The 15,993-nt window shown below is 46.9% G+C and overlaps 1 protein-coding gene across 6 annotated transcripts in view; it reads right to left on the bottom strand.

The window, feature by feature from the left end:
• Positions 1-15,993, bottom strand: part of KCNMA1 (potassium calcium-activated channel subfamily M alpha 1) — a 710,872-nt gene that overhangs the window by 453,359 nt on the left and 241,520 nt on the right. The window lies entirely within an intron of this gene.

Below are 15,993 nucleotides of genomic sequence, written 5' to 3'. Positions count from 1 at the left end.
AGGGCTCTGTCTTCACTACCCATTCACTTCTTAAAGGCCCCACCTCCAAACACCTGCACATTAGGGGTTAGGTTTCAACATATGAATGGGGGGGCACAAACATTGAGTCCCTATCAACCCCTTTTTGCCCTTGTGGCTTTGGATACTTTATGTAACCACTCTGAGCCTCAGTTGCTCCATCGGAAGACATGAAGTATCACTGGGAAGGACACACGGGATGGCATGGGGAAAGGGCAGAGTGCAAAAGATAGCAGACACTCAATAAATTCAAGATGCTCTTTGGATGGACCTTGCCTGACACCCTGTCTCAGACCTGGTCGGCCGCCCGGCTCACGGGGCTGCTGCAGCCTCGTGGGACATGGAAGCTGCAGTCCGTCTGCCAGAGCTTCCCTTAGCTTTCTCGGCCATGGCCCCTCTTCTTAGTTAGAAAGGCCTCTCCCTGGATGGTTGGCTTACAAAAATACATGCATCGGTCAAATGGACCTCTGACAAATCTCTCCCCACACTACCTGCTTGTATACAGGAGGAATATTACGAACAGCCCCTGCCACTCCCCAGATCAGGCTGAAGTGGGGATGAGAGGCATATGTCCCCTTTTCAAGTCTTCATGGTCCTCCTGTCAGTGGGACAAGAGAGGCACAGCTGGCTTGGCTTGAGCAATCTCCCACTGGGTAGCCATGAGCACCAAGATGGCCTGGCCACGCAGCAGACAATTCTAATCCTGTGCTGTCAAAGTGACTGACAATATTGAGAGTAGTTTCTGTTTCTTAAGAATTTTTTTTTTTTCTGAGAAATACATGGTGAGCTTCCTCCACCCACTTTATTCCAGCTGACACCACAGCTTCTTTGTTTCTCTTCCAATCAATAGTAGAATTAAATCAAGTTGGAATTCCAGTTTAGGCCACACAGCTGGCATTTTCTGGATTCCTACTCCTGGGGATTCTCAGACCCAAAGGCGTAATGGGACTGGGTCATGGGAAAGTCTATGGCTTCAGAGGGGCCGAACCCCACGGACCCCAGAGACTGCAGCATCCATCAGCCAGTCCCCAGCTCCACAGCAGGGACCAGAAGCAGGAAGAACCAAAGATGATCATCAACAGCCACCCTTGCCTTATGCCAGCCCTCAGCGCTGAGCCTACAAGTTCTTCCCATAAAAATGGCATCTGTATTCTTAACGACCTTTTATTCAATTCAACCTCATCTGTCCTAATAAATAGAATTACATTAATTCCTTGCTCAAAGCCCTTCTAAGGCTTTCAGTGGTGCCCAGATAAGATGCAAGATACTTGCTGTGGCCTGCGAGGCCTGGGTGCTCTTGCCCTCCTCTCCAGCCTCCTTTAGCCAGATCCGTCCTTGCTCACCACACTTCCACCTCCCTGGCCTTATTTTTCCTTCCTTGAATATATGCAGCTCTCTCTTGCCTCAGGACTGGACACGTGCTTTTTCTCCTTTTTGTCTAAGTGAGTTCCCACGCCCCATTCCGGTGTCAGCTCAAATGCTGCCTCCTCCAGGACAACTCTCCAGACTACTCCCCAATGCAAATTACTCCCACCCTATTCTCTCTTCCAAACCTTTTAAAAATAGACTTATTAATACGCATGATTATATATTTCTGCGCTCATTGTCCTTTCCTTCCCTATCTTGTAAGCTCTGTGAAGCCAGAGACAATATCTCCTTTTCTCCACCAGCTTGCATAGTGTATGATGCCTAGCAGATCCTCAACAAATCTCCCCTGAACAAATACGTTCATTTAGTCATTCAATTCCCCAGTGCCTAGCTTCATTCACTCAAAGAACTTCCATGAACCACAAAGGAAGAAACCACTCTACCAACCATGGTACTAGACACTTACGTTAGCTCCTTTATATTTGTAGCTAATAACGCTGCCATTTTAAAATGAGTAAATCCTGGGGCACCTGGATGGCTCAGTCAGTTAAGCGTCCAGCTCTTGATTTTGGCTCAGGTCATGATCTTAAGGTCATGAGATTGAGCCCCACCTCGTCAGGCTCCACATTCAGCATGGAGACTGGTTGAGATCCTCTCTCTCCCTCTCTCCCTCTGACTCTGCCCCTCCCCTTACTTGCATGCACTCTCTCTCCCTCTCAAAATAAACAAATAAAATATTTAAAAAGAATAAAATAAAATGAGTAAATCCTGACTCCAAGAAGCTAAGTAGGGGTCACGCAAGGGGGCCAAGCCAGAATTGGAACCGCTGGCTCATAACTTCTTGCTTTTTCTACCAAATGACCTAAGTGACAATAAGCTGGGTGCCCTGGTCTGATTGGGCAGCAACACCTAACTGTGCTGGTCCCCAACCCTCTGGCAGCCAGGGTCAGAGCCAGCATGGCATCATTCCTCCAGCCCAGCAGAGAGGGTGGCTTAGGCAAAGAGATGGAATTGGCATGTTTACCTGCCTCCGATTAAACAGAGTTTTTACTTGACAGCAGTTGCTGAAATAACTTGCACTATAAATAAATAGGAACTGGGCTAGAATCTGAACCTGCTTGCAAAGCTGACTCCTCTTCCAGTGGAGCTGCACGAAACCCAATCTGCTCAGGAGGAAAAAAGGGAACAAGGGAAAAAAGCCTTTCACTCTCTGCAGCATTTTAACTGAGGATTAATTGAAGTTGCATGCAGCAGGGAAGGTACTGTCAAGGAGTAATTGCCAGGAAAATTGAGGTTCAAGAGCCATCTGCATAGAAGAATCAACAAAGGTTATGAACCAAAGCACAACTGAGGGCAGTGGTGCCTGGAGAAAATGACAGCAACGTCACAACTTCACATCCCGAGACCCAAACCTAGGAACAGGTGCCCCTCGTCTTCTATGTCCCTCAAAGGCACCATAACCCACTGTGGGATTATTCACAGACATCTTCCACTCCCGAGCCTCGAGCAACCCAGATACTCTTTCCCAGGACCTCCCAGAGACAAGGCTTTCATTGACTTGTCCAAGATCTCTCAGTAAGTTAGGTATCAGCTGAAGCAGACTGAAGCCCAGGTGTTCTGACTCTAAAAAGCCTCTTACTCCACATTCATGCATTCTCTCCTCTGGTTGTGGGGGAGAAAAGGTAACTAGGAGTAAGTGATAGTGTGGTTTCCCATAGACCTGCCATTTGACAAAGATGCACCCTTCACTGTGTATTTAAACCTACCCTTGACAGTCACAGTTTTGTTTCCTCTCTTCTTTTCCCTCCACTTGCTTCTAACTGTACCCCCACCCAGCATTTTATCTTGCCATCTTCATCCTGGTGTGTGACCTGGCGGCCTCTTCCGCAGAAGAGTCCTGAGAACCTAACTCCGGTGCTTTCTGCTCCGTGATGGCTCGAGCCACTCGACAGGCCTCTCACGGGGATACTCTGGTGGGTAGGAACCAGCTTTCTCCTTGCTCTTTCACTAACACACTCGATAACCATAACCTCCCAGGGTCTCAGCAGTTATTACCTGCCAGATGGGGAGAAGAACCCCTGCCCGGATCCCACATAAATGCAAAGTATCTAAAATAAAAACAACAACAACAACAACACATAAGCACTTGGAGAAAAGAATAAAACCCTGACAGACTGGGCTAAGGTGAATAACTCGTTGTATCTTCCTTAGGACCCTCCTAACTTCTGTAGTTCCAAAGGAGCACTTTGCAAATTGTCAGGCACCAACAATTGGTGAAGTGTTTGATCAAGTCTTTTGCCCATTTTTCAACTGGGTTTTTCCTTGCTATTGAATTTGGAGAGTTCCTTATATATCCTGGCAATACAAAGTCCTTTGTGTGACATGCAATTCTCAAGCATTTTCTCACAGTATGTAGCTTATCTTTTCATTCCTAAATAGTGTCTTTCACAGAGCAAAAGTTTCTAATTCTTTTTTTTTTTTTTTGTGGGAGAGAGAGAGAGCACACATGCAAGAGGAAGCGGGGAGCAGAGGGAGAGAGAGAATCTTAAGCAGGCTCCATGCCCAGTGCGGAGCCCAACATGGGGCTTGATCTCATGACCCTGAGATCATGACCTGAGCCAAAATCAAGAGTCAGATGCTTAACCAACTGAGCCACCCAGGTGCCCTACAAAAGTTTTTAATTCTGATGAAATTCTGATGAAGTCCAATTGACCCATTTTTCTTTTATGGATCGTCTTTTTGGTGCCATGCCTAAAAATTCTTTGCCTAGCCAAATGTCACAGAGATTTTTCTCCCACGTTTTCTTCTAAAAGTTTTACAGTCTTACTTATTTCTGTGGTTCATTTTGAATCAACTTTATATGAGTTAAGTTTATGTCAAGTTTTTTGGGTTTTTTGGTTTTGTTTTGTTTTGCCTTTGAATATCCAATTGTTTTAATTCCATTTGTAGAAAAGACTGTCCTTTCTCCATTGAATTGCCTTTGCACCTCTGTCAAAAAACAATTTGGCCAGGGCTCCTGGGTGGCTCAGTTGTTAAGCGGCTGCCTTCGGCTCAGGTCGTGATCCCAGGGTCCTGGAATCGAGCCCCGCATCTGGCTCCCTGCTCAGTGAGAAGCCTGCTTCTCTCTCTCCCACTCCCCTTGCTTGTGTTTCCTCTCTTGCTGTGTCTCTCTCTATTTAAAGATAAATAAAATCTTTAAAAAAAAATTGGCCCTATATGCTGCAGGTCTATTTCTGGACTCTCTATTCTGTTCCATTGACCTGTGTGTCTATTCCTTTGCCGATATCACATTGTCTTAATTACTATAGTTTTATAAAAAGCCTTAAAATCAGGTAGTGTGATTCCTCCAAATATATTTCTTTTCAAAATTATTTTAACTCTTCTAATTACTTTGTTTTTCCACATGCATTTTAGAAATTGGCTTAAAGAGTCCTGTTTAGATTTTGATTGGAATTGTATTAAATCTACAAAGAAACCTGGGGAGAACTGATATCTTTACAGATGAATCTTCCAGTCCATGAACATGGTATGTCCTTCCATTTATTCAGGTAATCAGAATCATTATTTTAACATTCCCGGGTAACTTCCCTGCACATCAGAGTTTGAGAAGTATACTGCTCTAGAATGGAAATCACAGTGAAGTCATCTGGGAAGATTTATAAAATATGGATGCCTGGGTTCCACCTAGACCAAGTGAATAAGAATCTCTGAAGCTGGACTAAGGCACTGGAAATTCTTCAGATGATTCTTCAGGTGGCAGCCAGGTGTGAATCCCTACTCTAGACTCAGACAAAGGCTTTATGAGAATTTGGGCTCCCATGGCTCTGGCCCCCTGCTCATTATGTCAGTCTGCTTAAGGTCATAGGTCCATTGCTTCCCAATCCCACTGCACATTATAATAATCCAAGGACAGGGGATATCTCACTGAGAACTTTCAAGGAGGAATTTTGATTGATGGAGTTACCGAACTCTCTCTGTAAGCCCAACACATCCCCTATGCTTGAGGATTGCCTTTCCCCACCCAAGCCAAGAACTGGAGCAGGATTCCAGAAGCCCATCTTCTGGCTGTTTTCAGTCTTCAGAAGTCTCTCTAGAAGTTACCAAAACAGCACAAGACAGAAAATATGTATATACATAAGAGAAATGTCCAATTGCATAGGTCTGATCAATAAGATCCATGACCCAAAATACTTGCTTCATGGCAAAGGAACATCTTCTGCTTTCATAACCACCTCCTTCCCCTGCTGAGTCAGAAAAACAGCTCCATATATAACAGCTCCAAGAGAAAAACTCTCCTCTACTCTCTAAGGGCAAATGGAAGTTTTCCTCTGTCTTTCTCTGTGGCTCCTTGGAAATGTTAAATGCATGTCTCAGTTACAGCAAGGTGGGGCCTGACATATTGGCCCCCAAAATATGAACCAATTGAATGCAGTGTGAGGAAAGTTCTGTTTCTGTTATCTTTTGATGGATTTGGGGGAGAGAGGAACAGATGTAGATAAAAATGGATATAAAACTTAATGCTTCCGTTTTGGATGTGCACCAACCCCAGCCCGCCAAAAATAGACTCAGTGCATCAATAATATTTCTCTTTGAAGCTGCAGGTCCTGGGGGTGGGGGGACTGTGAACGTTCATAGAGAATAGAAGGGCAGAAAGATATGAAAACAGCAAAAGCTGCGTTCTAGGCCTCCAGGTTGGGGGCCTCAGTGACAACCATGCTAGAATGCCTATTTTTTAGACATCCATGTGCCTATTTCATACAAAAAGCCCTTCCAAGAATGATGCGAATGCATCCTTTCCCACAGGGCTGCCAAGTTCATTCTCAGCCCTGCTGTCCCTGACTATCTGAGGATGACATATCTCTGATTTCTAGCTCTTTGTTTGAAGTGAAAGATTCAAAGACCTTTGGAATCATAAAATCCCAACATGCAAATGGCTTAAGTACAGAACCACAACATGCTGAGGTTGGACCAGACAAGCCCTTGGCTTCCTCTCTTGCCCCTTTGTGCAAACACAGAAGTGACCTATCCAAGGTCACACAATGGGTTAGATACGGAGCTCGAGGAGGGACTCAGTGTAGGCCAGAGTCGTGGTGGGATCCCTGAGAAAAGTACTTGGCCTTTGGAATCCAACTAACCTGTGTTCTGATACCAGCCTTGCCATTGACCATCTCTGTCAAACAAGCAGACCTCCAACAAGTGGAGACACACTGTTCTCTATTTCACAGGGCAGCTTGGAGAATAAGGAGAATTAATGAGAATGTGCCTGGTGTGCCTTATACACAGAGGGTACTCAGTAAACAGCAGTGACTTCTATAAGCCTGATCTCCTGACTCCCAGGCCAATGCTTTTTTCACAGTCCCACCATATGAAGATCCTGATCCATTCCAAGAAGCTCACTTGGGTTAAGGGTTAAATACCCTGCCTTCCTCACAAGTACAGGCCAGCATCACCCTGGCTTCTTTTGTTTTAAATTGAAGTATAATTAAAGTGTTATAGTATAATAGTGTTATATTAGTTTCAGGTATACAATATAGTGATTCAACAATGATCCTGATCCCCTTTACCTATTTCACCCCTCCCCCCCAGCCCCCACCCACCAGTGGAAATCACCAGTTTGTTCTCTATATTTAAGAGTCTGTTTTTTGGTCTCTCTTTTTTTCATTGTTCATGTGTTTTTGTTTCTTAAATTGTACAAATGAATGACATCATATGGTATTTGTCTTCTCTGACTGACTTATTTCACTTAGCATCATACCCTCTGAGTCCATCCATGTTGTTGCAAATGACGAGATCTCATTTTTTATGGCTGAATACTTAATATTCCATTGTATATATATTACACCGTATCTTCTTTATCCACTCATTTATTGATGGATGCTTGGGTTGCTTCCATATCTTGGCTATTGTCAAAAATGAATAGATACCTAACGTCACTAATCATCAGGGAAATGCAAACCAAACCACAATAAGAGATCACCTTAGGGGCGCCTGGGTGGCACAGCGGTTAGGCGTCTGCCTTCGGCTCAGGGCGTGATCCCAGCGTTATGGGATCGAGCCCCACATCAGGCTCTTCTGCTATGAGCCTGCTTCTTCCTCTCCCACTCCCCCTGCTTGTGTTCCCTCTCTCACTGGCTGTCTCTATCTCTGTCGAATAAATAAATAAAATCTTAAAAAAAAAAAAAGAGATCACTTTAATCCTGTCAGAATGGCTAAAATCAAAACCACAAGAAACAACAAGTGTTTGGTGAGGATGTGGAGAGAAAAAGGAGCCCTCGTGCACTGTTGGTGGGAATGTAAATTGGTGCAGCCATGGTGGAAAACAGTATGGAGGTTCCCCAAAAAATTAAAAATAGAATTACCATATGATCCAGGAATTCCACTATTAAGTACTTACCCAAAGAATATGAAAACTCTAATTTGAAAAGATATATTCACCCCTGTTTATTGCAGCATTATTTACAATACCCAGGCTTCTTTAAAGACAGCAAGTAGGAAACTGGAGTTGTACTACTCACCCAGCCCTGCACCAGGCACCTCACTGCCTTTCCTTTATGTACCCTTCTGTTCTAAGTCTGTGGTTCTTGGTCAGGGTAAGGCCTGCTCTGGCCATAACTGTACAAGGGCCTGACCCTGATGCTGCCCACTCCTTGCTCAGTTCCCAGGTCAACACCCTCATCTTCCCTCTGCCATCTGCCTGGTTATACCCAAGCCTGGAAGGACCTTCAGTGACCACACCACCTACAGAGAAGTCACATGTCTGTTTCTTGACCCATGGAAGGATTCTTTTTTACTTTTGTTTTTTAAGTGACAACATGTAAAAAACCAACAGATTTCACAAAAATGCAGATTTCTGACTTCCCTTGAAATATCATAAACTAGCCAAATGGCCACAGTCAGCCAGAGCTCCAAAACAGCTTCCTCACAGTCAGCCAGAGCTCTAAGACAGCTTCCCTCAGTTAGGAAGACTCACACTGTGCTGACCCAGCCCCCCAACCAGACCCCCTCCCCACACTGTATGAGCTTCCCAGTCCCTGCGAGCATCTGAGCGTTGAAGCCCTGGGACAATAGGGACTTCTGGTTTCTCAGCTGGATGCTCAAGGTGCTCTCCCACCTGCCCACCGCACCTATCCAAACTCTCTCCTGGGATCCCTGGAAAATCTCCCTGCTTCCAGGCTTCTGTGGGCAGCTCTTCTACTCACTGCTTAGAATGCCCTGTCTGCTCTTTTGTTTATTTGACTCTTGATGGAGTGCCTCCTCTCCAGAAATTCCTCCTGACCACCCAAGCCACCGAGAGCTCTCCTTCCCCCAGAGCCTGAGCAAACAGTTATCGTACCCACCCCTGCACATCGTTAGCTCTTTCCATGAGTGTGGCCTGTTTTCCCAGCCAAATCATCATCTTCTTGACAAGTTCACCAGGTGCTTACACTTGTTTGCCTCGCCCAGGGTGTCAGCCACGGGGCTTTGCATAGAGAAAGTTCTGGACAAAGATGAATTGTTTGGTCAAGGGTTATCATCCATACCATCACTCAGCTAAAGGCCGGGCTCTCCCGTTTCTCCAGCCTCATTTGTCTTCACTCCACTGGGTCCCCCTTTTCCTCCTCCCAAATGTACCTAAGACCTCAGTCCCCTGAAAACATTCCAAAAGGACTAGGGCTTGTTTTCTGCTCCATGGATGAATGTCTCCATCTCCTCCACTCCCTGTGCATATCCTAGGGCCAAGCACAGAACTTGGCACGTGACAGAATCTCAACAAATATGCATTAAGTGAAAAGCGCCTTACTTTTTATTCCCATATCTTTGCTTATGCTGCTTACCCAGTCAAGCTGTCCCTGTGCCCTTCTCCCTTTCCACGAATGACTCCATTCTGTGGGGCTTGGAGATCCCTATCCAACATTCCTGTCTCTTCCGTTACTCTGCCAAGGCACCCCTCTACGTAGGCTCCCACAGCTCTTTGCTCTTGCCACCAACGGTGGCACAGTTAATTGCACGAGTCTGCCTCTCCTTCCATGTGCCTGCCTAGCTCCAAGCCACAAGTCAGCACACCTGGCCCACGAAGGAGGTGGCATGATCTTCACGTCACCAATGAGGGAATGGAAGCAGGAACCCAGGCTCCGTGCATGCATGCACATGTAGGGAGAGTGGAAGGAGGCAGGGAGATGATGAGTTTGGGGGAGACTTGGTTCTATTGTCAGGATGAAGGCACAAGAAGGGCAGCATGGTCTTCCAGTGTCATAGCTAAGGTGTGGTTTGACAGCCCTCCCTAGGGATGTCTCAGTATCTAGGGAAGGGCACCTTTGTTTGGCTTGTTTAAAGAATCTGTGAGCCTGCATGTTCAGGTGTGGGGTTTTGCCTAGCAGAAAGACAAATGATTTTTGTTCAGTAGAAAAAATAATCCCAAAGTGATGATTTTACTGTCTTGAAAACCATTAATTAGATCTGTGTCTAATCTACCAATCTCATCCCAACACCCCTTCTCCAGTGCCTGTGTAACTCTACTTCGTTATCCTGCACATTCCCCATTAAGGAGCTAAATGCAATTTTTGACATGTGCACAGTCTATATGTCTCTGAGTCACATTTTAACTTTCAGAAAATTCTACTTTGACACCAAGCCTGCCACCAACCCTGACAGTGTGGGCAAGTCTCTCCTGTCCCTCTATGGGGCTCAGGCTCCTTGTCAGTAACAGAAGAAAGTGGGTCTAGATGGTGAACTACAAGCCCTAGAAAACTTTGAGAATAATTTCAGAATCTTAGAATAATTTCCTCAAAGACTTGAACACCTTCTGGAATTACTGTCCAAAAACAACAGCAGCAGCAGCAGCTAACACTTCTCCAGCCCCAGGTGTCCCGTGCAGTCCATCTAATTCACACAGCACCACGTAGGTTCTAGCACCACCAGTCCCACCGACAGAGGAGGGTAAGCAAGCTGAAGTGTAGTGTTTTTTAATCGGGAGACACTGCATTCATCCCTCTCTCCGTGTTTTCTCCCATTCATCTCCTCCCCTGTCTCCCTGTCTCCTCAGCCAGCCAGCTAACCCAGAACAAAGATGGCTCCCACTCTCAATTAAGATCTGTCAATTGGCTGAAATGACATTTAGAAGAGGTAGCGATCACTTCTAGCTATGGGGTCCAAGAAGACTTGGTGCAAGAGATGTCATTTTCAGCTTGCCCCCGAAGGGTCAAGCAGAGCTATTTAGGGAGAGGTCATGGGAACATCCTTGGCCAAAGGAACTGTGGGTGGCAGAAAGAACAGGGGACAGGAAGGAGGGGACATGCACAGCGACCAGGAAGCAGTTGTGGCGGGCTGCTGAGAAGGCCGTGGGGAAGGCGGATGGCAGCAGACGGGGATGGGGAGAGAGACTGATTGGTCTCAGTGTATGTCAATACCTGATTGAGAATCACGATAAGCTTCTTTGACCTGATGAACTCCTCCACAACCACCCAGACCTTGAGTACCACGCGTGGGAGCGAACGAGCAGAGACATGAACTCTTGGACAGTAAACAGTCATGGAGGGAATCTACTCCAACCACTAGCCTCTCTTTCCCAACACATGGCCCTGAGCTAATTTAAGCTAGTCTGAGCTCGCTTTGCAAGCAGTTGTCACGCAGAGCTACATCAAAAGACTCCTGAGGCCCAAATATTTAATAACCAGAACACTCCCTCCATCCATCAGTTTGGTAATTCTATCCAAGGGAAAAAAAAGCTATTGGGGTTTCTTTTCTGGCCTGCTCATTTCTTATAAACATGCCAGAGCCATTTACAGCTTACAACCCACTGCTTTCTAAACATTTACACATTTCTCCCTCTTAACACATCTTTGGCCATCTGATTAAGTGGTAGGTCACAGGGGCTGGATGTCAAGGCCTTGGAACCTTTGGGTTTTGTCCAAGCCTGCTTTCGGATGACTTCCGTGCCAGCCTCCCCCATCAGCAAACATGGGGATCGTCAGAGTCCTCCAGACCTCCAGACTTGCCGACGCCCTGGTCTGCCCTGCACCTCCTCTCATAGGAACATGAGGTGGGACAGGGAGAGACCTCTCAAGAAGGCACAGACGTGAGAATTTTTACTAGCTGGGCTTCTGGTGGGCAAGAAAGTGGCTTCACCCATGACCCCGAGGCTGAGTGGCTGCTGGTGTTTCGCAACACCCTGATTCCCAGAAAGGGGGGTTAGAGTGTTTCTGTTGGGGAAAGGAAGCCACCCACACCAAACTTCCTAGACCGTGAGCACAGAAATCTCACAGAAGGCCTAAGTCAGCACACATAAAACATCTCTGCCCTCTGGAAGGATGCAGTCTCTCTTCCAGGGCAGCGATCAGAGAATGTAACTATGGCTAGCTGAGAAACGTCAAGGCGAGGAGGAAGCCATGTGGGCTGAAGAAGGGGGCAATCTTCATGGAGGAAGTGTGGAGAAACGGCATCACGGGTGGGAAGGGCAGGAGCAAAGGCAGGGAGGTGAGACAGGGCGTGGGCAGGCTGGCCAAGGGGACTGACCTCCCACAGTCGTGTGGCTCCTGTTGCCCCGCCTCCCATCTCAGGGACAATTCTGAATACGGAGAAACGTACAACCTTCAGAGTTGGACCTGAACTTGGATCCTGGTGCCTTCCCCTACTGCCTGTCTGTGCCCTGCAAGGTCCTCAACGTCTCAGAGCCCTGCCTTCCTCGTCAGCAAAGAGGGGGCTGGCATACACTTCCTAGCGGCACCAAGGGGCGTAATGAGGCTGGGGAGGACCAGACATGTGCCTGGTGCTACTGAGCAGCACGAGCTCCAGCCCTCCATACCTGGACCCTTTGTCCTAGCATCTGAGCCACACGACCCAAGCATTTTAAAGACAGAGACCGAGCCTTTGGACTCTATCTGCAGTGCCTGGACATAGTGCCTTCGCCACGAGACAACCATGATGAACACAGACACGCCCCTTCCCGGAGTAACCTGCTGCCCAGCTGCGGGGAGGGCTGGCTGCAGCCTCTTTAAGACATGCTTAGCCACAGAGAACGGCCTGGCCCAAGCAGGCCCTTTGGGGGGCAGCCTACTCCCGATGGCTGAGGGGGGCTGGGGAATAGAGGCCCAGGTCAGCTCCTCCCAGGACATCTCGGTTCCAGCTGCCTCCATGGGGTTGGCCAAGGCTACTACAGGCCTGCATCACAGCCCCCCCTCCGTGCAACGCTGCTTCTTTCCACTCCTTGCACAGGCACTGGTCCCACAGACACTCCGTAGTAAACACCCTGCACACACTCGACTCTGCCTCGAGTCTGCTTCCCAAGAACCCGAACTGCAGTAAACCCTGTGTTTGTGGATTGAATAAGTGTCTGAAAATAAGACTCGCTGACTGCTAAATCCAGAGTGTGACCCAGACGCCATGTACCCAGCCAGACGGTGCTCCTGGCCCTTGTGTGTCCTAGGCACTCTTGCTGCTGGCATGGCCAAGAGACCAGGGTAAGAAAAACAGCCTGTGGGGGGCTGTGACCGCCCCGCTGGCCACACTTGCACATGGGCAACTCCCCCTTCCAGGAGAATCAGGCAGCTGGTTGTCCGCCAACAGGGTCTAGGAAGTTGGAGGCAGCGGGTGGGCTCTGTAGACCTTCTCCACCACAAAAGTTGCCAGGTTCACTTTCCCCATGTAGCTGGGACAGTCAGTCCTGGGCGGGGGAGACACATGAAGCAATGAAACACACTGAGGGAACCCTGTAATTTGATGGTGCCCACATTTTTATCCAAAGAGTCACTGAGGGCCTTCAATGGTTCAGATAAACACAAATGATGAAGGATGGTCACTTCAAGGCATTATTTGGAAGGTCACCCTGAGGGCAGAGGAAGCTCTTCCCAATAACAAAAGAAACAGAAACATTTTTTTCTAGAAGATAAACGGCCAATTTCAAAATAATTATTTTATCAACTGCTGCATAAGCTTTTTTTTTAAACAAACAAACAAAAAAAAAGCCAAACATGAAATGCTTCACTTTTCAAATGAGGAGTTGGAACATTTAGCCTTAAAATGTCAGTAAGTGCTTTTAGGCAATGAGGTGAAGAAGAGCAGGAGCTGGCCGAGCCCACACGCCCTCAGGCCTGCTCAGAGCCTGGCACAGAGGGGGTAACCAGAAAAGAAGGGGGCAAGACTGAGATCTAAGGCAGGTCTGTCCACAGGACACTCCAGGGCAGCCTCCTTGGCCCATCTTCGGACAGCACCAGCTTGCCTTAGAAGACCCAGGTCACCTTTCCCCAACCTGCAGCCACCATGGGAGGAAACATTTTCTATTTCAGCCCACTCCCACCTGTGCCTTCTCCCAAGCTAGGGGCTCGCCACAAAGGGCCCGAATCTCTAGCAATCTCTTCTGCAGCCTCACAAAGGAGGCCTGAGTCCTGTCCCACTTCCAAGGACAAGGACAATCCCTCTGCGATTCCTGTTTGTGGAAAAAAGAGGTAGGCCAAGGAGTAAGGGCTGCTGGTCTTGCCTGCCTAGAGGATAGGAAGTCCTGATTTTACAGGAGGGAAGTGGAGCCTGAAAGGTGGCATCATCTGAGATGGGGCCTGCCTGGGCTTCCAAAGAAGGGGACACAGGTGGAACTCCAGCCTCCCCCCAGTCCCAACCCTGTAATCAGAGCGGCTATGTTTTTGTCGGTTTACACAGAGCTCTGAGCCTTTACAAGTATGAAAACAACTGCTTTAAAAAGATTTCTCTTACTAGAGATCCTGGGGAGCAGGGGCCATAAGTCAGCCCACTTAGTGGCTGTGCAACCATCAGCAAGTTACTCAACCACTCTGAACCTGGCATAAAGCAGCAATGTTAAGAGTGTCTGCCTCGTGGTCTGGGCGTGAGGGTTAAAGGAGGCCCACTAAGGACTTCACCCCGTGCCTGGCTCATAGTGAGTTTTTAATAAGTGTAAAAAGCCACTGATGGCATACAATATTTTCTTTAAACGAGTATTTGCTCTTTTTAGTGCCTGAAGCAGATGAGCTTCCAATCCTAGCGTATAAAGGCAGAGAAGCTTTATTTCTTTTACTAAGTTGAAAGAAGTCCCCAGTGTTTAAATTGCTTGAAGTCTGAGAAAGAAGCCACGGTTCTGAACGTGCTCTGTCTTCACCCACCTGAAGCAGCACTGGTCACCACAGCCCCAGGGCGCCCAGAAGCCAATGAGCCATAAAAATAAAACGCACTGACTCCCCCCTCCAAGCAGAAGGGTTCACAGGGGACCTCGGTGAGGTGGTGAGGCCGCTGCTCTTCCCCTGACCACATGTTTGCACTTCGCCAGGACCCCACCCTCATCTCACAAGTACCTGAGGTCTGGGGCAAAGGCTTAGCTATGAAACGTTTAAGACATTTGCTTTTGCCTCAAGTCTTCAGGGAGAGAGAGAAGAATTGTCTCTTGCTAAAGTGAGGGCCACCAAGCTGGAGAGCTCACTCTGCCAAGTCCCCTATTCTCTGGCTTCAGCACAATGGCTCGTGTGATGTCTCCCTCCAGCCACATGCATTCAGGAAAAAAAAAACAACAACAAAAACCCTGGCTCAGGAACCTGGAGACCAGGATTAGGTCAACTGTCACTGCTGGTATGCTGTATGTCGTCAGGCAACTGACATCACCTCTCTGATCTCCAGCTTCCACACTGTAAGGAAAGATCTTCGGTCCAAGTCTCACTCCTTTAGGACATGTGAGATGTTCAAATGCCAAATGAGATAACATTTTGAGAGAGAGCGTATTGACAACTGAAAAGCACTGTGTGCAAATATAAGACACTATTATCTTCATTATAAACCAACTAATCTATGGTGATCACTTGGCAGGAAGGATGTAAGGAAGTAATTTGAAGACAGAATTATTATTCATTGTAGGACTATTTGTGTAATGTTGTAAATGACAGCTCTTGGCCCCATCCTCTGACTCAAATTAAAAGCCTTATTCCATGGCCCCTGCATGTACCCTCATTTTCATTGTTCAATTACAAACACCAAAATGAGGTGCAGATGACACCCTTGGTAATTGTCTGGTTTCTATTGAGAAGTTCGTGCTTCCTAAGCACTGTTTCATTTGATGTTTGGGGAATGACAAGGTTTTCCCCTGACACCGTAGATAGAAAACACTGTCTGTTTAATGAGCTCTATGTCAAACTGAGTAATAAATAACCAAGAAAGACAACAGACCAAGTAAGAACTCTTTGATATGAGTGCTTAACAGAGAATTGTGATCCACTCACCCCCACCAAAGACCACCGTCCAGTAGAGAATCAGAAAATCCTTCGGGTCTAATGAAGGAAAAAAGCAACCTAATGTTATTGTATTTTAAAAAGAGAAGTATCAAAATCATCAACAATTTCTAAACCAAAGCATAAAACTTCCTTCTATTCAATTAACGAGAAGAACACAAGAATTCTTTCCTGCGGGCATTTCAGGGATACTAATAGATACAGAGGGGGATAAAGGGGGGAAAAGTAAAGAAGACAGATGAACAAATATATAGGCAGAGAAAATGAGAGTGATAGAAAAGAGAAGTGATTAAAAAGGCATCTAGGAGGCAGAGACGAAGAGGAAACCAGACCTAGGTAGGCAGAAAAGAAAACAGTCAACCAACCAAACGACAACAATAAAATGAGAAATAAAGAGCAACCGTTATAA

Source organism: Ursus americanus, chromosome 6, assembly GCF_024610735.1.
Source record: "Ursus americanus isolate L20-20 chromosome 6, mUrsAme1.1.p, whole genome shotgun sequence".
In the NCBI taxonomy this organism is placed as follows: domain Eukaryota; kingdom Metazoa; phylum Chordata; class Mammalia; order Carnivora; family Ursidae; genus Ursus; species Ursus americanus.
The sequence above is the reverse complement of the archived record's forward strand: the minus strand, read 5'-3'. Positions and strand labels throughout refer to the sequence as shown.